Here is a 24,505-nt window from a genome sequence, read left to right as displayed (position 1 = left end):
ACATACACATGCACTTACGCTAATAACAGCACAAGGCCCAACTCTGGTCTAAATAAGCTTGAGTTTTGTAATTGGGGCCAATACTCGGTGAATCTGATTATTTATTTTCTGGAATTTAAGCCATAGAAACATGGCTTACAAAATGGATCTGTTCTGCAAGTATAGCCAGGGAGCGTGTACTGGGATTTTATGTACTGACCTGGGTGGTCTGCTGGGAGGGCCTGTTTTGTACTTGGCTAAAAAATCTGTCAGCAGGCATTGTTTCACAGTAGTTTGGTGTCTGTTCGGAAGTGTATGTCAAGCAGAAACAATATTATCATTCCTTTTGACTCGTCTCTGCTTTCAATCATAACTGGAAAACAGTATATATGATGGGGCACTGAAACCATTATGTCGCACGGCTATTACTGTCTTCTTTCCCTGCCATATAGCATTCATTTAGCCCGTTCATAGCATGTTGTTTGCAATACAGCACAAGGGAATTCTTATTTTCTAGAAGATTTTGGCAAAATGAGCAGGCAAGTAACTCATCTTTGCAGTACTTTGACTGGATTGTGTTCTGAGTGGGTGGTGTTTTGCTTGTTTTAATCAGCAAGATGGGAAATAACTGCAGAGACAGCACTGGATGATTTGGTTTCTAGGTTAGCTTATGTCGCAAAGTAACAAGTAGTGATGATCTAGTGCTGTATGATGATGATGATGATGTGATGGTACAGGCACAGGTATTTATCAACATTATGCTGAGATTTATAGCTGTATTTATCATAGAGGGCTTGAGGTACATCATTGTCCTGAATCTAGCACTTTGCTTGCAGACTTTAGACTTTAATCTCTCTTTAAGGCACAAACTGTGCCTTGTTAAAGCACTATTGACTTACTTAAAAATCAAGAGGAACATGTGGAAGTAAGAGGGCTGGTATGACAGAATGGCATTTGCTAGCAGATCAGTTCACAGGTTTGCATTAAGAGTTAGTTGTGTGCAAATGGCAAATATGACGGATAATGAATCCCCTCTGTTTCTGAGGGTTGGCCTCAGCCAAAGCAGTAACAGGCACTGGATCAACTGGTAGAGTTTCTTGGAGAGAGAGGATGAGGTACTACAGCATGTGGGTTGCTGGTGTGTGTGGGCAGAAGTACTTGACTTCAGGGAGGCACAGTAATTAATTTCCCTTCTTCTTCCCTTTCCTGTATGCTCTGTACAAGTCATTCTGATGTGATGATTTTGTTGTGCCCTGCAGTACAGGGTGAGACAGTTCAGTCCTTAGGAGAAGGAACTGCCTCTTTACAGGGAGTAGGACTGATAGAATGGCACTGTCAGTTCTTGCTGTGTTACACGATGTCTGTCTGCAGCTGGCTGTGTGAGTGCAGCATCAGGAGCTCTGTTTGAAGTGCCTCCCTCCTGCTTACTTGGGTGAGTGCCAGCAGTGATGCAGCAGTGCTGAGCTGTCAGCATCACTGGAGGAGCAGCTGTGCCTGGGTACCCACAGGAGAAGCAGCCCTTGCATCATCATGCTGCTTGGCCTGGCCAGTGTGGGGAGGATGAGCACTGGCTGAGCATCCCACATCCAGCAGCACTGTTGGCTCTACCCAGTGTTAAAAGTTGACACATTGGACACTGACATGTTTTCAGGCTTGTCCTTGCTGCTCCATCTCTGGCAGTGTTCAAGGCCAGGTTGGATGGGGTTTGGAACAGCCAGGCTAGTAGAAGGTGTCCCTGCCCATGGCAGGGGGTTGGAACAGGATGAGCTTTAAGGTCCCTTCCAACACAGACCAGTCTTGGATTCCATAGTTTGTTTTTCACAGAGAAGTCGGTGTATAAAGGGATGGTTAGATTGAGAATATCATTGGGGTAATCAACGCCCCTCTTTATTTAAGAATAAACGCTTATAATTAATGTATCTATGCAGTTACTTTTGTCCAATTCAGACTTGCTTGGGTAAGAAAAGGTTGTTTTTTAGTTTATTTAAGTGGCTGGTATAATTGAGTACAAGCCCAAAGGTGGAAGCAGTCATCTTAGTAAATGTTGATTTCTTTACCCTCCAAGAGGGTATGTACTTTGTATTTTAACGAGGCAAAACTGATAGAGCTAAGATGGATCAACCTTCCAGTGTAGGGTGGGCCTCACTCAACAGAAAGAACTATAACATTTGGGAAAGAGAAACAGCAAAGGGATATTTAACTTCCTTGAATATGTATTTTAACATTTATGAAGCCTTTTTTCTAATACTTTTCGTATTGTCAGATGCTTTTTGCATCCTTTAGAATATCTGAGGTATCTTAGAGGTTACAAGTCTGTTTCAAGCACCTGTGGACTAGTATTAGTCTGCTGTGATTGAAAGAGAGGAGAAAACTCATAAAATACAGAGGATTTCTACCTTATTTCTATTTTTAGTATTTCCTTTATGCCTGCAGTCAGTTAGGACCTGTGAGCACATCCTTCCTGAGCAGTTCCACTGGGTGAAGTTGCACGTTTGGTTACTTTCCTTGTTACATTTATGTTTGTGCTTTGTCTGTTTTTAACTGGAGAGCATTCGTGGGAGTGGCGCAGAGTGGAATTCTCTTTCACTCACACAATATCATGCAAGAAAAGCGTAAGACGTTGAAAATGCTGCTATAAAAGTGGGCCAGCAGTCTGGTAGATTGAAGCTGAAATGAGGGGACTGTTAATGTTTGGCTTAAAATCTGGTGCAGTTCACATAAGTGATATCTTCCTAAATTAACAGCCCTTCTAATAAAGGCAGAAGTATTGAATTGTCGTCTCTTAGTGGCATGAAATCAAAGAGCTTTTTATGGATGGGTGAAGACTGCTGATTGCAGGGGGAAATGGATAGGAATGGATGGCACGGAGCTGCTGGTGGGGGACAGCAGTGCAGTGAGGAAAAGCCGAGGGTTCTTTGACTTAGATGGCTCCTGGATAGGTTACTATTAAGTTCTGGTGAGCACATCTGGGGCATGTGCAAGACATTTTCCTTTTCAAAAGTAAATGAAATAAAATGTTAATCCAGCTCATCTGATACCATTTATTCAGTTTTGTCTTAGAGAACTGCAAATAAGATGGGTGCACGTACACAAATAAGGGCAAAATGAACCTACATAGTGATTTGTATAAAACACCATTTTAATTCTCACTTGCAATTAGAAGATACATTACATGTCCCATAACAGCTCATATTTGCTTTTTAATACCTTGTGCACATAACTGATTCTGACTTCTTTTGGCTGAGGAAGTGTTGGCTTTCTTTGGCAGAGACATGTGCCTATTACAGAATAGAAAGCTTAGCAGTTTGAAATGCCAAAGAGTGTAAGAGGTTTTTTTTTTTCCTGTAAATTATTATTCTCCCCTATTGAAAAAGTGATAAAACTTTGCAGAGACTGATGGAAAACCTATAAAATTTAATGAAATATCATTTATCTGTATTAACTTAGCCTACAGAATTACATGAGTAGTGTAGTCCTCTTAAAATAAGCAGAATCATTTAAAAACCTATAGAAAAGTTAGAAATATTCCAAGAACCTTCACATAAATGTTAAGAACAGGAACTTTATGTGCAAAGTATGAGGCAGTATTTGCAACAGAATTTGGTAAGGCATCCTCCCTTTAAAATTCAGAGATAACTTGGTATGAATGAGAACAGATATCCTAATTATACATAGTAGGGAGTTATCTATTCCATTGTAAATCACCAGTTTTGACTGTGGTGGGGTGAAGACTATCCCACATAACCTGTGCATTCAGATAAGCTACATCTGTAGAGCTGCTGATAACTCCAGCCTTAAATCTGCGGCCGAACCTAAACGTTGGTGATCTAAGCTACCCACATCAGGTCTGGTACTGTAGCTGTCTTGCAGTGACTTTGCAGGTAGGGATGCCCTGGGTGCCTGGAAGGGGATGCTCGGGTGTTGCTCTGTGTACAGCAGGGATTCAGTATCTCTGCAGGCCACTTGTAGTTACTCTGGCATTGCTGGACTGCCAGCTGAAAAGCTTAGTGCCTTTTTTTTTGATGTATAACACTTGTCATGCCCTGTTTCCTTCCAACAACAAACTTCTTGTATTGATAAAACCCCCAGTTTAGTTCTGCATGTAATTCCCTTCTACTTTAAACCACTTTAAATGCAGCTCTCATCTCACCAGCCGTGTAGCTAGAAGAGTCATGCTGACTATCCCTTTGCATGTGGGTCAATTTATTCATGTTCAGATGCTTTAAGCCAAGAAGAATTCTCTTCTTTGTATAAACTGCCTGTCACTCCTATTTGCAGTCTTCATCAAGGGAATCACTTTGATAGCTTGGAGCCAGTCAGCTATAGGAGAAATGTTCCTGGTTTTGCATGGCAAAACAACTTGTTAGCCTTTCATGCCTTTTTATTTTCTTATGTTTTTAAATACAAAACTTCTTTTGTAGAGACTGGGAAAAAGGAGCTTGAGTTTATAGCAGACAGATTTTGGAAATGGGATGAACTAGGAAATTTCTACACAGTTTTCTGGTTCTTTGGGCAGAGTGTATTTCACATCACAGTTTACATTACAGATAATGTTAAATAGCTTGTGGTAACATTCTTTGGATGAAATCCTAGCTCTTCTTCAGTAAGCGACAGAATTCACATTGATTTCAAAAATCATACTCATTGGCTGGTCCATAAGCAGAATTCTTTGGAAAACGTCATCCTTGGAACACACTGTAGCCTGCAAAAGCCAGGAATGCCATTTGTTACTGTCCTAGAGGCTTGTGGAGAATAGGGATAAGGAGACAGCAAACAAGTGTTGTGAACCGTCTTACACCAAGCAGTTTTAGCATAGCTACTGCCAGCTCACAGAGCAGTTCTAAACAGCTGATCGTAGTTCTACAGCTCAGCTGTGGTTTTATAACTCTTATAATACAAACAAATACGAATTCTTTGCTTTCTTTCTGTGCTCTTAAAAGTATGGCAGATATAAGAGATGAGAGAGGGACTTTCAAAAGAAATTTGATGCAGCTTCATTTTAATTCTGTTAAACCACAAAGTAGCTGTACTGAAAGTTATTCCATGTATTTTCTCTAAGCTCATTCCATACGGCTTTGTCGTCGGGTCTGTAAGGGGCAAATGCAACCAGATGAAATTGCTTGCATTCCACCTGCTTGCACTGAAGCAGACTTTGGACTATATATAATATGAGCGAGTAAGTGATAAGATCACAATGAATAGTCCTTCTGTTCAGTAACGATCATGGGGAATTCTGAGAATGCCTAAAGAAAAGCATCCTTCTCTTGGAAAGAATTTATTTGTAGCTTTAGGCTGCAGGGAAATGATATAGTGACTGCACAGAACGTTGCCTGTATTTTTGTAGCAAAGTAAGAAGCAAAAATGTTACTGTCAAGCTAGTTCAAGTGCAGAATTTCTCTCATCAAAATGGCAGGAAATTTACTTTGGAAAGTATCTTAAGTCTATAGATGTAGAACTGTTAAAAGTCATATAAGGGAATCCATAAAGATTTAGCATTTTTCCTTTAGGACATTTGCACTTTTTGTCTTTTATCACTCCTGATCTTGCTTATTGTTTGCTCTTTTGGAGCTCTGCAAGTATCTTGAATCTTCTTTCATACAAGAGCTCCCCTGGGTGCTCCTTTGTGTCTTGGTCTTGCTTTTAGTGAGTTCTCCCATAGAAGAGGTTTACTGATGATTTCATTCTCCTTTTTTCCAATAATTATTGTTTAGCCTTACTATTTTTCCATGATGTGCCTCATTGAAGTGAGTACAATGGTACACTGAAACCCACGTGAAATTAAAAGATCAAGGCCTTTCTGTATTGGACTGCAGTTTTAAGCAACTTCCAAGTAGGCTTTCTAGAAGTCCTAAGTTAAATCATTGTATAAAGGCTTTGTTATGTTGTGTATTCATTGTGTTCTCATCATTTCAATACGGGATACTTCAGACTGATCTCATTTTTAATAAGGTGACAGTTAGAAGTACTTGACAACCTACTCTTATGATGATGAATAATCTCCCATGCCAATTGCAGTAGTGTTTTCCTATATTAAAATTCATGGAAAGTTGAAGTGGACAGCAGTGATCCGTGAATGTTTTTTGGAAGCATTTCATTGGTAGCCATTGCAACATGAAACAGGGTTCGCTTCAAGTTTGAGTAAGTTTGAGTAATTCATACCTTGAAACTGATTAGGGCATTTAGGTAATGAATGACAATTTGTCATTTTAATAGTGAACTTTGAATTAAAAGCTTTACCAAAACTTATTGAAAGAAATACAAATTTCACCTGTTTACAGCATATAGTCCAACCACTTGGATGAATGTATGTTTGGCACTCTGCAAATTTACATATTTTCTATATAAATTATGCTTTTTTGTTTCTTTGCTGTTATAAGGAAGAAGCTCTTTACTGTGAGGGTATTGAGGTGCTGGTGCTGGTAGTGTTCAAGGCCAGGTTGGACAAAGCCTTGAGCAACATGGTCTAGGGTGAGGTGTCCTTGTTCATTGCAGGGGGTTGGAACTGGATGATCTTAAGGTCCTTTCCAACCCAAACCATTCTGTTGTTCTATAATCTATTCATATCTCAATACATCAAACTGCAAATGTTACCTTAGTTTCATTTGATTGTTGATAATGGAAAAAAATTAAGTTAATATTCTTAGGAATTGAACTTTCTTACTCCAGTCATATATTAAATGTATGTTTTTATTCAGTTCTATACAGGATCATTTGACCTTACTTTTGTATGTAAGCTAAGTGTATATCTAGGTGATACATTGGATTAAGCCACAGTGGCCATGAGTTGCAGAATAGTATAATTCAGCTTGAGAGAAGAATAAGAGGATAGAAAAAATAAGGTGGTAATAGGCTTCATTAGTAGATGGTAAAATGAAAACTTAGAAAAGAATGCAACTGCATTAAAGGATCTATCAGACAGCTTAAAGTCTTGGTTTAAAGAATGTTTCTCTATGCTTATGAGCATTTACTCAATCAATTTAGATAACTTGAGACATACTTGCAGGTAAATCCACAGCATGATATAGCAGATAGCTGATCATGGATGGCATTATTGTGGCACACGGGTTGTTTGCTCTGGGAAACTAGATCTCATATGTACTGCTAATAACAGATGTACCTTGTTCACTTCTCCATACAAGAGCCACAAGGAATTCAGCATATGGCCTTACTGTGAAACATCAGTTAAGTGCTACTGGGGAATGAAAATCAGGATATGACCTCACTGGGGCGAGGCTTTGACAATTAGTTCATGTTTCAGATCATTTGAGTTCAGAACGATTAAGTCCCTGTTGAACTAGTGGTTGGAGAGTTGCTACCCTGTACTGAAGAAATGTGCATAATGTGGAAGGTGCATATGCTAACGAGCAAAGGCAGTGTTATGCAAAGAGTTTCTATCCAGGCCTTATAAGTATTAATCTAATTTATGGGGCTTGTTGTTTGCTTGGTTGGTTTTTATTATTTTCAATCAGTTTTGTCACTGAAATCTACAGCCAGTACCTAGAAATGAGTAAACAGCATCATCAAGACCTGGCTGGACAGGCCTTGGAGCAACCTGGTTTAGTGGAAGGTGTCCCTGCCCATGATTGGAACTGGGGGAGCTTTAAGGTCCTTTCCAGCCCAAACCAGCTTGTGATTCTATGATGTAGATGTACAAGTGCACCTAAAACTGAAGGTTTAAAGAAATGCCATTGTTGAAATTTTTCTGGTCATAAATAACTCAAATCTGGCCTGTGTAAATGATATGTGGGAAATTAATAGAGTGATTTCACTTAATCAGTTGGAGACAGACCAAAAGCAAGAAGTGAATAGAAAAGTTGAAGATAATATCCCACTGGACAAAAATAAAAGTACTTCCTCTGTCGCTTCCTTATTTTTCACATAAGGAATAGCATTTCTTTCGAAGTTTCTTCCATGAGAAAGTCTTCCTTTATTTCCTTAGCAAAATAACACCAAATAGCATGTATATAAAAGTCATGATAGATTCTCTATTTTCATCACCATGGACTGAGAATGGACACTTACAAGTCTCCAAACCACTTTATTATGCTCCAAGCAAGTTATAATGAGAGTCACTGTATTATTTCATTCGCAGTGAAACGAGAATATGTAGCAGAAAGCCTGTTTTATTCTGAGTTATGAAGAAAAATGGAAATAAACCAGATGGAAATACTAAATGTAAAATTTGCTGCTTATTCTATTGGGATGATAGGATTTTGCTGTGACTTTATTATGTTGTCACAACCTTCTTATGCTGTCAACTGCCGCTATCTGAAAGACTTATTCAGTTATTTTGCAGCCACGCTGGGGCCACTTGTTCTGTTTTCAGGTTTCAGTCCTTGAGAACACAAAATGAAAGTTGTGGGAATCATCACTTGGTATTTCTGTGTAATTCTTTTTCTTTGCAATCGTTCACAGAACTGTACACCCAGATTATTAGCAAGTCATTTGTACGTTTGTTTTCCTTCCGTTGGTTGCAGACTAGCTAGGGATTAGCACTCAATTTCTATTCCATGTGTATATATTGTACCTTTGCGCACCAAATTTGGGTCCATTGGTAGAAATCCCAACCTATTTTGCAGCTTCACTGCTTCTCTTTGCCTGGTGCTCTGGGAAGGATGTCCCTTGACATACAGGGAGATACCCAAAGGATACCACTAAAACCAGCGTGATAGGAGACCAAGCTAAAAGCAGAGCTCTTCCTTTATTCAGAAAGAGCCATCTCTGTACCCTTTAATTTCCTTTAGCCCAGTTGTTGAATCACTGCCATAAATTTATTGGCATCAGTGCAGGTCATGGGTTGCAATACGCATGTACACCAAAACTGGCAAAGATGCCTGAGTCAGAAAAGAAGCAGCAAGTGCATAGTTCAGCAAATAGTTAAGGGCTTTTAGTTCTCCATTTTCCATGTGTTACTCTAGATATGGCACTTTGCTGTGTGCTGATGCTTGAGATCTCATCATTTTGAATACTCTCTTCCCCACAACAATTTGGATGTGACTTTTGCTGCTCGTGCTACAACCCTCTGTAGAAGCCAACGTTCCTTACAATTGTAGAGCAGCTTGAAATCACAGCTTTGGAATCCTTTATAGCCTTAATCCCTAGAGCCAGCATTTTGTAAAATGCCAACTGCTGTTAGCACACTGCAATTAAAGCACACATAAAGCACTGCTGAAGAAACAGTTGAATGTATCTGGCCTGCATGAAGTAGAAATGTGAGGATGCAGGTCCATGTTGTACTGCCCTGCACATACAGCTTTTTTAGCAGTTCCGTGTCCCAGCTCAATTTGCTTTTTCTCCTTAGTCAACTGAAATTTACTGCTCCCTTCGGTGTGCTTATGAATTTGTTAATCCAAACTTTAGCCCTCATCAGTGAACTCAGAATAAGAAAATAAGAACAAATAAAGAAGAAAAGAGTTAGGGTTTGGTTGTGTTTGTTTTTTTTTTCTTCTAAAGCTATTTTACAGTCTCACAACCAGCTGCACAGATGCAACCGTGTCACTGGAATAGCAGATAACTGGCAATCCACTTAGTTACACACAGAAGGTGGTGGAACCTTGGAAAATGTCTTTGCCACTAAGAAACTGTAGTGGTCAGCTTAAGACTGCACCTAGTGAAGCAGTCTGCCCCAAGTACCAGTGTTTCTTATGTAATGTCTGTATTCCTCATGTAATTCCTGTGTATGGTTTGGAGGGCCCTCCCAAGCAGCTCGCATCTGCCTAATGCAGGTATTTAAATGTGCATGTACAACCCCCTGCTCTCTGTAAGAGTTTGCTACAGGGTGACCACTCTTGAAGGAAACGGTACTGCTGCTCCCTCTCCTCCTTCCTGCATCCCCGTCCAGCAATGTTGTTGTGAATGCTTGGTCCTCTTATTAATCTCCCAAATGGTCTAGCAGTCCTTGTGTTATGGCAGAAATTACTGCTCTGCCTGGAATTCTACTGCAGTGCTTCCAGTCACAATTTTTTCCTTCAGCAACAATAAAATAGTTGAGCTTTTAGCATACCGTCCATCTGACTAGTTACACTGGGGACCAGAGAGATTTTTGTATTGTTGGCTTTGGCAGTTGTTAGATCTAAACACGGCTCCATTATTTTTTATTGTGTTCTCTTATAGCAACTGAATGTTTGAGTTTCTAGAAACAAATAGAAAATGTTTGCTAGGCCCTCCCTTTTGGGTTACTTTTCCTGGTCTCATACTGTCAGCGCCAGTTGCATTTGAATAGGTTGTTCGCTGTGTGTCTAACCCCTTTGCTGTTGTCTCTTTATCAGTCAGGTCTTCAAATCAAGGTTCACCGAGTACAGCGAGGGGTGCAGAGGCCCTGCAGTGGGAAGCAGAACGTCTCAACAGCAGCTGTGCATTTGCTTACGATGGATTTTTGTTGCGGCTTTAGCTCTAGGTTAGAAATGTACAAGTAGAAGTGAAACAAGGGTCTGTGTATGTCTGTTGTCCCTGTTATGGCAGTGGTGATAAGGGATTTATTTACTGCTTGTCAGTGTGGTTGGTAGCTGGGGCTCAGGTTGAAGTGAGGAAGGATTCCCTCACCTGGAATATTGCGTGCAGTTCTGGTGTCCTCAACATAAAAAGGACATGGAACTGTTGGAACAAGTCCAGAGAAGGCCACGAGGATGATCAGGGGACTGGAGCACCTCCTGTGTGAAGACAGGCTGAGGAAGTTGGGGCTGTTCAACTTGGAGAAGAGAAGGCTGCGTGGAGACCCCATAGCAGCCTTCCAGTATCTGAAGGGGGCCTATAGGGATGCTGGGGAGGGACTCTTCATAAGGGACTGTAGTGACAGGACAAGGGGTAATGGGTTAAAACTTAAACAGGGGAAGTTTAGATTGGATATAAGGAGGAAATTCTTTCCTGTGAGGGTGGTGAGGCACTGAAATGGGTTGCCCAGGGAGGTTGTGAATGCTCCATCCCTGGCGGTGTTCAAGGCCAGGTTGGACGAGGCCTTGGGTGAGATGGTTTAGTGTGAGGTGTCCCTGCCCTGGAACTGGATGCTCTTAAGGTCCTTTCCAACCCTAACCATTCTATAATTCTGTTATTCTATCATTCTGCCCTGTTCGAGTCCCTCTGTTATTTAGCCACTACTCTGGTAGCTGCAAGGAACAGCATCGGACAGTGGTAGTTCCATGTGTAGAGGCAGATTGTTAGTGCCATTCATGCCTGTGCTATGGTGCTAGTTTGAAAGAAGATAATGTGTAAAAGTGTTTTAAATAACAAAGGGCTTAACCAACCCTACCATGTTGTAATTTACATCTAGCTAAACCTTACTATTAAGTAGCAAGTAATTAGAATGTACATCAGTAGTTTGAAAGGCCCAGGAACATTTCTATGGTTCCCACTGGGTCTGGAAATTACTTAGTTGAGGACTGTCATGCATCATATAATCAACAGGTTTCAGTATGGTGTTTTATAAATTACACAACATAATTTAAAGCTCAGCTTCACACAAGAGAAGTGGATTACTTGATGGACAGCAGGCCAGCAGTCTGATTGCGGGCACATTTATGTAATTACAAACTGGAACTTCCCATGTACTTCAAGTCTCTTCTTGTTAATAAGATTAATCATATACCTGAATTTGTGTTGTAGCTCTGCACATAATTCCTATTTGACAGTTGATTTGATAGCTAGTTTAAGTAGGCCCCAGACTGCAATTAACACCATGTGATAACAGTTAGGCCCCAGTGCCACCTCTTGTGAATTGTTAGTAAATAATGCCAATCAGATGCTTATATATAGAATATTCCTTTCTTTTTTACCTTGAGAGAAGCAAGACTTGCAGGAGCAGATGATGTCTTTTATCAGGCTGGCCGAGGAGACCAGGAAAAAAGCTGTTGGACACAGGCTTTTCTTCAGGTCTCTGAGAAATAGCTCTGATAATACTGATGGATCATTTGTGTGTTCTGTCCCCCAAAAAGATCTGTGGCAATGGTGGTTGCAGTTGGTCTGTACAAGTAGTTTTGCCAGTAGCCTTTTTCAAGGAAAGTTGAGAGAAGGATGGGCTTTCCTCATGGAAATAGGGATTAAAGATTATACAGAATTCTCTTTGTTGCTGCTTCTCACAGGAGCATTGCTGCGATCTTTCTTCAGTGAACAAGGCCAGAAGCAATTCCATTTCTGTGCCTACTTTCATATAAGCTTGAACTTGCTTCTATTGGAGAATGTTCAAAGGAGAACCAGATGTGAAAGTCCATCCTAGGAACGGTTATTAGATCCCTGACAAATAAAGCTGTTCTTACCCATGACAGGCTCACTGTATGATGCTTCATACAGGAATCTGTATTATGCAGGACCAGGGTTTGGGGATTTTTTTCCTGTTTCCAGGAAAGTTTCAAGTAAAAGTCATAGTTCCACCTGGAGTTTAGAGTTGTCCAGCTTTCTTTTGAATTTAGATACGAAGTAGAGCCTGCGTTGAAGTTCATTTATAGGTTTTCTTGTGGTGATAGAATGATAGCAGTTGTCTCTGCAGATCTTTTTATATACCATTAGTATTCATTAGCCCTTACCTCAAAATATTACTTATTCCTTTCCAGAGATGAACAGACTTCTCATCAATAATTCCTTTATTTCCAAGAGAACTCAGAAAATAGCACAAAATTCTCTTCTGTGAGGAATTTCAGATGGTATTAGCCTGTAATGTAGACTGCAGAGCATGAAGAATGTGAACAGCCCCTCAGTGTGGTTGTTAAATCAGGTCGAGTTTGTGTTTGCCTACTGCTTGGCTGAGTTTGGCACTTGTTTGACAGCCAGCTGGCTGGGATTTAACCTGCATTAGGCACAAGCAATGTTTGCTTATCTAAGGGCAGGAAAAAGAAGTGACAGGTCATTTCAGCTTCTGCTAACATAGTGTGGCTGTCACACTCATATCAAACTCAGCTCTTGTGGATTGTGACTTAACATGACTTAACTTGAAGGTAGGGTTTTATGCCTTCCCTTTCAGAATTGCTGTTTTAAACCTTAAAGGTTTGCCTCGCAGCTCCATATACTGTTGGTGTACTTAGAATCATAGAATTGTTAGGGTTGGAAAGGACCTTAAGATCATCCAGTTCCAACCCCCCTGCCATGGGCAGGACACCTCACATTAAACCATCTCACCCAACGCTTAGTCCAACCTAGCCTTGAACACTGCCAGGGATGGAGCATTTGGTTATATTCAGTCTCCCTCCTCTATCTCTTATACTCTCACACAAAGCTGGAAGCTGTTTTTACCTTTCGTGCGCTCTTGCTGTTTGGTTCCTCCTTGGTCTCCCCCAAATTCCTCTGCTACTTCTCTCTTGCCCCAATTTACTTTAAGTCACTTCTGTGACTGACAGTGTTAGCTGTTACTCAGGTCTCTTTGGGTCATACTGAAGGCTGTGGCATGAGGAAATTGCATGTCAGATGCTTAACATCTGTTGGAAAAAGCTGCTTATCTGTGCACACATGTAATTGTTTCTCCAAATCCTTACTTTTCACATTTCTGTCGCTGTACCAAACTTGCCTTGGTAAGTGCAGTCTTCCTTCACCAATTTGAAATGATTGCACAGTTCTTAGCCTGCTCTTTTGATGGTGTCATCGCCTGTTTCCTTTTCCCTCTCCTGGCTTCTGGTACACCAAACATCAACTGCCCTTTTGTACTTGAAGTGCCCTTCACCATGGTTCCAATGGCTGTCACCTCTGCTCTGTTTCTGTCAGTAATAAGAAACGTACTCTCACCCCCATCAGTCCAAGCCCCAGGCCTTTGTTGTTTGTTTTTTCCATTCTCAAGACCTTTATGTACTAGTTTGCGTGGCCTTTTGCAACAGAAAATGCCACCATAACATCTGCTGACAAGCTGCCTCATTATCCTCCTTCACTTCCTCATATAAAGTCTCGTTTCTGTACACAAACCACTGTTTTGAGACTGTTGTGTAGAAAGTATTAGACTGTTATTTCCAAGGCCTCTCCTACTCCTCCAGTTTAGCTGTGTGTATCTCTGGTAACTTCTGTGAGCTGTTTGGGACACAGAAGAGCTTTGGTTCTCTTTTGGTACCATGCCAGACCAAACAGCATGTGGCTTATGACTACAACTCTGAGGTGGTATGGAAATACAGATGATGCCAATGTCTTTGCTAAAGATTTTAGTTGCAATAACTTGTGGGTGAAACCTGGCCATGTGGCAGGCAGGGTGCTTAGAAACCTTAGGAATGGCTGTGCAGGAGGATCATTGTCATACTTCGTAATGCTTGTGTTCCCCTCCTGTGTTACTGGAGCTTGTCTATCGCTCATTCTGAAATCTTCCACGCTTCATGTTGCTCATCTAAAGAAGACATGAAACACAAACAATTAAAATCAGCTAGCGTTTATTTTGGGAAGATATAAATGTGGCAGCACTGTTCAGCTGCTCCTTTGTGATGATTATTAATCATTCAGAATGCTTTGAATGTTAAAATCTGTCCTGGCACAGTGCAGTGGGAAATGGCATGCTTCATCCAGAGCTTCCAACGCTACCAGCCATGGCTTATCTCTTTTATATGCAAGGTTATACAGCAAAACACTTTCCCATGAAAGATTTAAGAGTGACATGACCAAATCCTATTCTGAACGTGTTCCTGTGTAACCGGCTCCAAGTGGCCCTGCCTTGGTAGGGGGTTTGGACTGGATGATCTCCAGAGGTCCCTTCCAACCCTAATGATCCTGTGATTCTGTGAAGTGTTTGTCTTGATATTGTACTTTTGTGGATTATGGGAGGGGTGATTTTGCCAGTAGTGAGATCTAGCAAAGAACACCAGGTTTTATACTGATCATCTTGTTTTATTGCTTCACAGAAGGAAGAGTTTCCCAGCACATCAGTCTAATTAGACCACTGTTTATCCATCCAGTCCAGAACTTCTTTGTAAGTTACTTGCTCGTAATCTAGAAATCAGTTGAGTAGACTTTGCAGATGTGGTGCTTACTAATACTCTTCTTACCTCAATATATCATTTTAAACTTTTAGTCCACTATTATAAGACTCTGAATGAAGTGTGTGTGTGTAATATATTGGTATGTGACTTGTCTTCATATATATTATCCTGTGATTAGTAAAATGAAGGTGGTTAAGAGTATCAGAGAACAAAGAGGCTGCTACTTTGGCACGTAATTTCTGGATCTTATTCGTTTCACAGCAGTATTGGCTTATAATATTTTCAAGTCTCAGCCTGCCATCATCTTTTGTTGGCTTCTGTGGAGATATCAGACTGTGAACCTCATCAGGAGTCAGTTTTGTCCTTGAAGAACAAAGAGAGACACATGCTTTTTGTATTGTGGTATAATCACTGCTGGAGTAGCATGTATTACAGTAATAATATCACAGAGCAGTTGTATTAAAGAGATAAGAACAACTTGCTGATGTTGGATGGAATGTCGGGGAGTGTTGTGGTGTCACTGAAGTCTTTTTAACCTTATCCAATGGCTTAAGATAACCAAGACCCAAAGAACACACCTTTATTAATCGAGGAGGCAGCTTGTTGGATGATTGTGGCACGTGGGGAATGGGGTGTTGCCACTGGAAAACCGGTGACTGGTAAATTCTGATACCACCATTAGTAGCCTTATATCCATAATGAGAGCCTGCTCAGTTCAAGAGGGAGTAGTCAGGGGTCATGACATGTAGATGACCAGCTTCTGAAGAGGAACTTCATGACGTAGCAGGTAGAAACACGCTCCTGTACAGCAGGGGTGCCTGGGCAGCTATTAGGATTCCAGAAGCACTCCCAAATTACAGCTTAACAAAACTAACATAGCTTTTGCAGTTGCCTAGTTGTCGTTTGGTACATACTAACCTCAGTAATCATCAAGACAAATCCAAGCCAACAGACAGATCAGCCAAATGTTCCATCTAGTTCTTGCTAAATGGGAGACATCTTCATGATTGACTGTTGAACTCTGTTGCCATGGATGAGTGTCATGCAACACTGGCTACAGATGAAACTGCTGAGGTGCAAAGCCTGCAGACTAATAAGAAATATTGGATCAGTGGCTTACATTTAGAAGTTGGTTTTTTTTTCATCCAGTAAATCCAAGATTGCGAGCCTAAAGGAAACAAACTATCTTTCCAGAAAATTCCTTGTAGTGCACCTGAATGTCTTGCTCCTTTAGGCATATCTGTTGATTTATTAAGTCTGTTTAATTGATTAAATTGTGAAGAAATCAGGATGAGGTTCAGTAATAAACTGCATAAAAGTCACCATAGAGTAGCCAGTCTGCCTAAATGCTCTCATCTGCTGGACCAGTGTCACCAAGGGCTCTGCATCACCCATATGAATCTCATAATGGGCAGCGGAGAATGTTTCCAGCTCCTTCTCTGCCATCAGTACTGTGCAGGAAAGTCTGCACATGCCCAGCAGTGAGGGAAGAGGGTACAGGCATTACCTGGAGTTGCCTTTTTCACCCATTAAATAGGTTCAGCTCCAGGCCATTTCCATCTCGTATTCCCAGCTCTGTATTCTCCATGGATATACCAGGGTGGTGTTCTATTTTGGATTTCCGCTTTGCCATTGCATGTGATTCAAGTGTCACTGCTAATGCCTAGCTGAATCTGACTTACGCTTTAATAGTAACAAACAGTGACTAGAACAGTTGAAAAATGTTACCGTATTCCTGGAAATGCAGCTAAGGTCAGGCAGAGCTTACTAATACAAACTGGAGAAATTGTGGGTGGATGTTGTATTCCCGAGGGGTGAAATAGTTGACAATAGCATGGCAACTGACAAACAGCAACACAAGGCTTTTTTGGCATTCATATGGGGCCAAGAGAATACATGCTGTTCAGAAATGAAGTGGATAACAAAGTATTTGGCTGTGGTAGAACACAATCGAGGCTGGCCTGGAGTTCAGAAAGCTCGGTATTTGTTACTGCACTGCAGTGGTTGGTTGGTGCATATGGATGTATATCTGTGTGTGTGTGTGTATCCAAAGTGAAAATGTGCCTGCAGTTACTGAAGCTTCAGAATGCCCGAAGTGATGTGCTTACATTTGGGCTTAGTTTAAAATTAAAGTGCTTTTTAAGAAGTACAAGTGAGTATTTATTTGAAATCAAGACAAACTCCTGCATCAGAGTCCAGTGCTAAACCTCTGACAAGATTCTGTGACTCAGGAAAGCTCGTCTTAATCAACTGCATTTGCATTCTGTAATTAAGCCTTATGGTGGCCTTGATGTCTTTGAATATGCGATGTGTAGCTTGGAAGCCTGTCTGTACCTTTCTTAGAGTCAAAAAGGTTTTTCACGGCAATCCTGGAAGTAAAAACCTGCACAAAGTCCTTGAAATAATGGATATTAGAGAAATTTCGTGTGGTTTAGGTAACTACACAAGGTTGAGGAGTGAATGAGAGCTCTTTAGCACAGCAGCTTGCTGGAAATACTGGGAAAGAGAGTTTATATTCAGTAAGCCATTTCTTAAGATAGAGTTTAAAACATTTCAGCTGATGCTGGGTTGTTGCTTCTTGTATAGCAAAGTGGCACAGTGATTTTACAGCATCTGTGTTCATCAGTGTGAGTTGCTGAGCAGTGTCAGGCTGCTGAGAGCTCTTGTCTTACAAGGATACGTATGTCACCTTTCTGTTAGATGTTACCTCTTCTGGTCCACAATCTCCTTCATAAATCCTTGGAAGTTCAAGTGTCTTCCGTGGACTTTTTCCTTCTCTTTTTCTCCCCGCTGCTTCTGTTTGTTCCAGTTAATGGTTACAAGTCCAGAATGAGACATTTTATTGTGGTCAGGATGAGTTACAAAAGCAACCAGGACACTTCTGTTACAAAACTTGAGTACCCCCTTTGTGAAACTTAACATCAGTTGTTACAAAAAAAATTACTTGCCCTTTCTTTCTGTTTTTCAAGTATTTCATACCTTGATGTTCTCTGCTACAGGCAGTGTTTTGTGTTCTGTTTGCTGAGCTGGTGAAGTCTGAATGCTTCATAAAAGCCTCTTTGGGAGAAAGAATCAAGCAATTTCTCCCTAATGCTAGCAGCAGGGTTATTAAGGCTTCATAACTTCTGAGGTAGGAGTCAGAGAAAAGGAAGATGGGCCAGACTTGCAGGATTAGAGGGGGGGAAACCACAAGCAGCAATTTATTGCTCTAGTTCTAATCTAATTTACTGAGTCATTCTTCTGCTTGAAAGGTTTTGTATTCTCATGTTGCTCTGTGGTTCCATAGATTTAGGCCATCATAAGAATGAAGGAGGAAAAGGTACAGAGATAGGCGTGGACAGCAGTCCCACTGCTGTCTCTCCTTGGATGTCTAAACCTGGGTTCCCAGGGAGGAATTTTAGTCAGAGGTAGCAGATATCTGCTAGCTTCGTTTCATGTTGTTTAGAGCTTGTTCTTATGAATGTAATAACTTGATTATACAAATCATGAAAGGAAAACTCATCAAGAAAACCATTTACCACAAAAATACTGCTTGTGGCTCAAAGTTTCTGAGCACCAAACTGCAGAAGAATATGCTGAGAAGTGTAGTTATGTGCTTGGTCTGATGAAGTAGGCTCCCCTAGGCATCACTTCATGGCCGCCATGGGAGCATCTTTGATCAGGCCTTGTATGATCGTTGTGTTATTAAATAAATACTTCTTTAAGAGTTAAAATGCAGTGTGTTGTTGCTTCTTTTCCAGGAAAAGATCAAAACTGCACAGGTGACATACATAGTTAGCAAGTGTAAGGCATAGCATACACCACACTATAAGGAACTCCCAGAGGGAGCACAAGACACTGCTGTCTAGTATTCACTTTACTCTCTTCTCATATTAGACAAGCTCTGTTTGTTGCCATCCCCTTGACTCTATCTCTGTAATCAGGACTGAGCCCAAAGACAGGGGAGAGTATTTGGTTCCTCCACCATGAGATAGAGGTGAGAGCTTGCTGTGCCCACTAAAGATGCATACTTATAAAACTGACATTGTTCAGTCTTTAGCTTTTGATGAATTTACTCCTCTTTCTCCAGCACTTCAGTGAGAAGGATGCCACCATGTAGCTGCCTGGTTATTTCTGCTTGTCAGTTGGAGAAGGCACAAAATTGCTGTGTGTGGTTCTGAACACTTCAGTTACTGGCTGGACATCCCAGTCCAGCATCTCACTCATCAGATGTATACATTCTGTCCTCTTTTCCCTTTCCCCCATAGAAGAGTAGTTAATGCAAAGTACCTGTCACAAAGCATGCAGAGGGCTTGTTGATGATAAACTGAGGCTTCTCTGGAGGCTAGTGCTAGCAAAGGCTATATCCTGCCATGCAAAGATATAGATGGAGTAAAAGCCTGTGGTCTTCAGGATTGGTTTCCTGTAAAATATGCAAAGCTCCAAATCAGGGGCATGTTTCCACCACCTTCTGAATTGATGTGGAGTTCTCCATGCAGGCACTGTGGGTCTCTAGCGTTTCACTTAATAGCTTACTCATTAATAAATGAACCTGTAAATTCAACATAGACGTTAAAGGTATCAGCAAGTCATCTTGTTTGTAGGTGTTGGTCAGCCAGTTCTGCATAGTGCATGTCTACATGCTGCTGAGGTAAAACAAGCCATCAAACAAAAAACTCCAGACCTGACAGTGTACCTTGGATGTTGTTATTGGCAATGAGCAGTGTTACTCAAGTTAATGAGCTGGCTAACGCTAGTATCTGAAAAAACCCAGTCATACAGGGAGCTCCAGGACTTAATTGGGTTTGAAAGTGTACGAACACACCGCAAAAAGGTTTCTGCCCAGAGCAAAGAAACTCTGATCAAGGAATGACTTGTAAGAGTTAAAGCTGGGAAGGTCAGACTTAAGGAAGTAACATAGGTTTGGGGTGTTTTTCTGGCAATGTCCAAGTATTTGCAGCTTAAGTGGAGGTAACTCCCTTTGGGACTGCTGAAAATGAACAAAATGAAACCAATTGCCTATAGACTATTATAATTTACCCCCCTTGTTTTCCTTTCCCTGTCTTTGCTTTTTACCTTGCATGTCTAAAATTTATGTGGCAATTTATGGTAATTATTTCTGGAAATGCGTAACAATGACTGAATTACATTCAAGAAAGCAAGTTTTAGTGCAGCATGACACTTGGAACTATGCAAGTCTCACATTTCCTTTTACACATTACTCCCTCAGTTGCTGTCTGTAAGAAGTCTAATTCTTATATAAATATATGTATAACATGCATTTGTATACATGCAGTCAGTGTATTTTCCTTGTAGGAACAATCTGTATACATGGCTTCTTGCCAAGAAAACAGCTTTCCTGACGTTTAGTATGTCTGTATGTCTCTGTCAGTTTAACTCAGCACTAAACTCATTTGCAGAGGACCTGTTTGCTGGGTGGAACATCCCTGAGTTACTGCCTTGACCCTGTGCTGGGGACAGCAGTCATGGGGGGTGTCTGTGTTGATATGGAGAAGGATAACAAAAAACCCAACCCATATGGTTACATTCCACTTAAAGTGGGTATTTCCCTGGTGACCCCCAAAAGTAAATGTTAATAGATACCTCTAGAAAGGTCTCTTGCTTTGCCCTGTTCCCTTCCTATAAGGCGATAATGCTGTGCAGAGATAGAGCAGATTTTAGGAGCCTGGTCTCCTGCTTTAATCGTCTTCTGACATTCAGTATAGAGACACATCTTTTGGGGTGGGTTTTTTTTTCCCCCAGCTCTACATCTTACTCCAGAAGTAGGTAGTCTTTGAATCTCTCCGTCTTAGCCTCAACTGGAAAAGTAGTTCACCTTCTTGTAAGTTCTGATTGTTAGATATGAAAGCTCTATTTCATAGCGACCGCAGGGATTGTAACTCTTCAGCTGTGCTCATGGGTAAAAATGTACAGCCAAAAAATAGGAGTTATAAGATCTTTTGCTGGACTACTTTTGAGTCGATCTGGGATGACAGAACCTATTTCAGGCCAACAGTTATTGTAAGGTTTCCATGGAGATTAATGATGTCAGAAGAGCAACATCTGAGTGCAGTTTGCTAGAAAACAAGGCTGTAATGTTATAGTGGCAAAGTGAAGTCTTTGCATTTTTGTCAACTCGTGGAATAGTGAAACACATTTTCTCAGTGGATTGCAATTTGCTTTTGATTTGTGCTGAACATGAGCTGAAGTAATGCTTTTGCTGTGTGGTGATTCTCCTGCAGTTTACCTCAGTGCTGTAAGTGGTGATTTCAGTACCATCTCATATAACTTCTGCTTTAGCTTTGATTGCTTCTCTCTTTACTTGCGTATTTTATGCATTCTCATGCTACCTTATTAAACTCTGGCACTTTCTGTCTGTACTGAATTGCCTTGTCTTCAGCGTGGTGCCCAGGTTTCCTAGGGCTATATTTGCAATGCATGAGCATCACAGTTAGAGTAAGTTACAGCTCTGCTGAGTTTTCCGAAACTTAGGAGCTGCCATGAAGGATATGGTAGGTGTGAGAGAGGGGAGAAGTGGCAAAGCGAGAAAACACAACTGTTTAACTGAGGCATAATTTAAAGCTAACATTTGACCCTTAAGACTTTGAAAACTGTTACCCTTACTTGTAGTTTTATAAAGATTAAAATACTACTCCGCTGTGTATAGTTACCAACCAAGGAACTGAATCTGTTAGAATCAGTAGTGAAGGCGTAGCATTTTTGCATAGGTTTTTTTTGCAAAGGGAAGGGATTAGGAGATCTGAAGGTGCCTCAATCCCACTGAAAGTATGTAGCTTTTTAGCAATTCCTGAATGGGAAAGCAGGCTTGCAAGCAGTACTGAATCTCTTTTATTACCTGGGTTTGTTTTTAGCATCCCACAACTGTGGTTTTGCTGTGCGTTATTTGAGGGAATCCTACAAAGTTAAGTTGTAGTATTTAAATTTGGGCAATTTTTCAGGTTTGAGCAGAAAAAAAACCACCCAAAACCCAGCTTCTTCAAAATCAGAAAAATGGAGGGGGAAAGTCTTAAGACTTTATACTTAAATTGAATTCAGTTTTATTGGTAAGCCAGTCAATGCTTCTATAACATTGCTTATAGAAAGCTGCTCACGCTTACATGCACACATACTGAAGAACAGTCAGTAACAGTAACGATGGTAAATGATGGCGAGTCTCTACTTTTGTTATTTTGTCTCAGAAGATTATTAAGCAGAGAACAATCTTTTTTGGCGCATTTATTGTGCTTCAGTCACCATAATTTGCTCTGGTTTCTTAAGTCTAATTGTAACAGAGGTATCTTTTGCATAGAGGGAAGCAGCAGACTATGTAAACTTGCTTCTGTGACTTGCTCAAATTATCAAAATGTCCTCATATTTCAAGGAGTTAAGTTTTTAGAGAGCAAAATGGCAAAGCACCTCTGAGCTCACATCCTTTTATCTCCCACTTCAGCAGAAAAGGAATTATTCTTGCCCTCAGGCCACTTTCTGAATTCCTGAAATGCAAAGCTTACCCAGCGAGAGAATGGCCTACTCATGTACAAACCAACTGACAGTTCCTCCTGAAAACCAGGACAAGTTAATACATTCCACATGTTCCCTGCCCCAGTTTTTCAAATTGATTATTTTGAAAAGCTAAGTAAGCCTATCTTTATTTTGCAGGAAATGTTTGGTGCCATTAGGCAGCAATGCTGTTGAAAAGAACAAAGCTGGAACAGCTTTTGATAATGTCCTCTGAGAAATGGCCAACTGCTATACAAGTGGTACGAACAGGACTGTTTGTTCTCGTGGGGTGCTGAGCACTTGAAAATACACGCACTTCACTCCTGAGTCTAAAAAGGAGTGAAATTCTTTTGAAGCCTTAAATATTGAACCATTTTGAAAATCTGGCCCCATACGTATAGGAAGAAGTTCTTGACTTTGAGGGTTGTGGGGCACTGCAACAGGCTTCCCAAGGAAGTGGTAAACGCTCCATCCCTGCCAGTGTTCAAGGGCAGGTTGGACAGAGCATTGAGCGACGTGGTCTCGTGTGAGGTGTCCCTACCCATGGCAGGGGGTAGGAACTGGATGATCTTAAGGTCCTTTCCAACCCAATCCATTCTATGATTCTGTATTTTAATACAGATGTAGGCTGTGACTGTTTTACACAGATGTGACTGTTTTACTCTAAGGCAGTTATAAGTGTCTGACTGGTACCTGAAGGGCTGAAACTTTTGTCTATTACTTCACTTTAAAAAAAGGAAAATCTGTTAGAGGATTATGTCCTGTGAAGTCATGCAGTCCTCCTGCAGGTCTGGGCTTAGTGAGCTTCATACTAGGATAGCAGGAGTTATCTCAGTGTGGAAAGTGAACCTGGGTGCAACAGCTACAGGCTGCAGTCTTGTTATTTCCTGTGAGAGATTAAGGTTTAATGAAATGTTCTGTAATCCATAACAGTGTTGAAGCACCTTTGTGTTTGTTAAATGGAGAGAGGAAGTGCAGAGTAGAGGAAAGAATATTAGTCTGTATGTTCTTAAGCACATTCCTTCAGGAGAGTTAATTTTTCAAGGCTACTGAGTCATGCAGATGATTGCATAATTGATTGACATTTTATATGCAGGTATCCTCCCATCCATCTGAATTTCTCCCTTCAAACAGTGCTTTTTGACTCGGCTCTGTTACTAGCGTACCACATTTGGCAGTGTTTTGGTATGCTGAGTGTACTTACCAAATACAAAATTCACTTAACCAAATATGAAATAATGGCCTGATAAAACCAGAGACAGGAATCACTGAGCTTGCAGCAGAGGATAATATATTTTAATATTGGTGGGGTTTTTGAATGTATTTTCCTGTAGAAAAGAACAGTTGGATGTCTCTTTCCACCTCCTTATCTTCTCCTGACCTGTTACCTTTTCTCTTTGCCCATCATGCCAGCAATGACAGAGCCTTTTGTAGGTACTGACCTCTACACTCTGCTGGTGGACTGTTCACTAGTGAGAGGCACCAAACCTGCTGGGAACAACTGATTTCGGACAGAAAAAGAAGAGGAAGAACCCTCTGCCTGGGCCACATTCAGCAAATCCTTCAGTGTTTGTTGTTTTTTCAAGGTTGATTTCCCTTTTTCTCCAAGAAACAAGAACGTTTTGTACAGTAACCTCACAAACAAGTAGTGGAATGGCAGAGGCATAAAGCACGAACTAAAAAGAAACATCAGACCATCTGCCTTAAACGTGTCAGACCTTGGTTAGCAGGAATGAGGAGGGACTCTAATTGTATAGGACTGAGAGCGAGGACTTCCAGTGTTGGATGTCTCGCAGCATGGGGCTCATAATCTCAGTTTTTCACTTGAGAGGCAGGAATGTTGTGCCTTTCAAGTCCAGCATCTATACATGGAAGTGGCTGTTTGTAAGTGCACGCGTTGCAAATAGCTGCATGGCTGACTCCTTGTTTACCCTCAGCATGAATGTCTGCATGCTTTGCAGGTGCAGCCAACACACAAACATTTTTCCCACGCTCTTCAGCCATCCCATCATTTTAGAACAAGGCCCTGTCAATTGAGATCTGAGGGGGGTTTTAATCAACTTTGCTATGCCACCGTAATGCTGGTTTTTTGCTGTAGGAGTTTCCACTTTTAGGATCAAGTCATTCACTTAATCCAGAATTTTCATATTGCCTCCATCACAAAGAGTGCCAAA

General features: G+C 40.9%; 1 protein-coding gene across 7 annotated transcripts in view; it reads left to right on the top strand.

Annotated features, from left to right (window-relative positions):
• PLCB4 (phospholipase C beta 4) overlaps positions 1–24,505 on the top strand; it is a 198,791-nt gene that overhangs the window by 56,533 nt on the left and 117,753 nt on the right. For 2 of the 7 annotated variants that reach the window (XM_057423495.1, XM_057423496.1), the window contains one exon: positions 14,775–14,842. The exons of the other annotated variants lie outside the window; for them this stretch is intronic. The gene's annotated coding sequence lies outside the window, so the exon portion shown is untranslated. The remainder of the gene's footprint in view (positions 1–14,774; positions 14,843–24,505) is intronic. 7 annotated transcript variants of the gene reach the window in all.

This window comes from Pezoporus wallicus, unplaced genomic scaffold (assembly GCF_028554395.1).
Source record: "Pezoporus wallicus isolate ANWC-B61680 ecotype Strahan unplaced genomic scaffold, APGP_CSIRO_Pwel_v1 contig_4191, whole genome shotgun sequence".
Lineage (NCBI taxonomy): Eukaryota > Metazoa > Chordata > Aves > Psittaciformes > Psittacidae > Pezoporus > Pezoporus wallicus.
The sequence above is the reverse complement of the archived record's forward strand: the minus strand, read 5'-3'. Positions and strand labels throughout refer to the sequence as shown.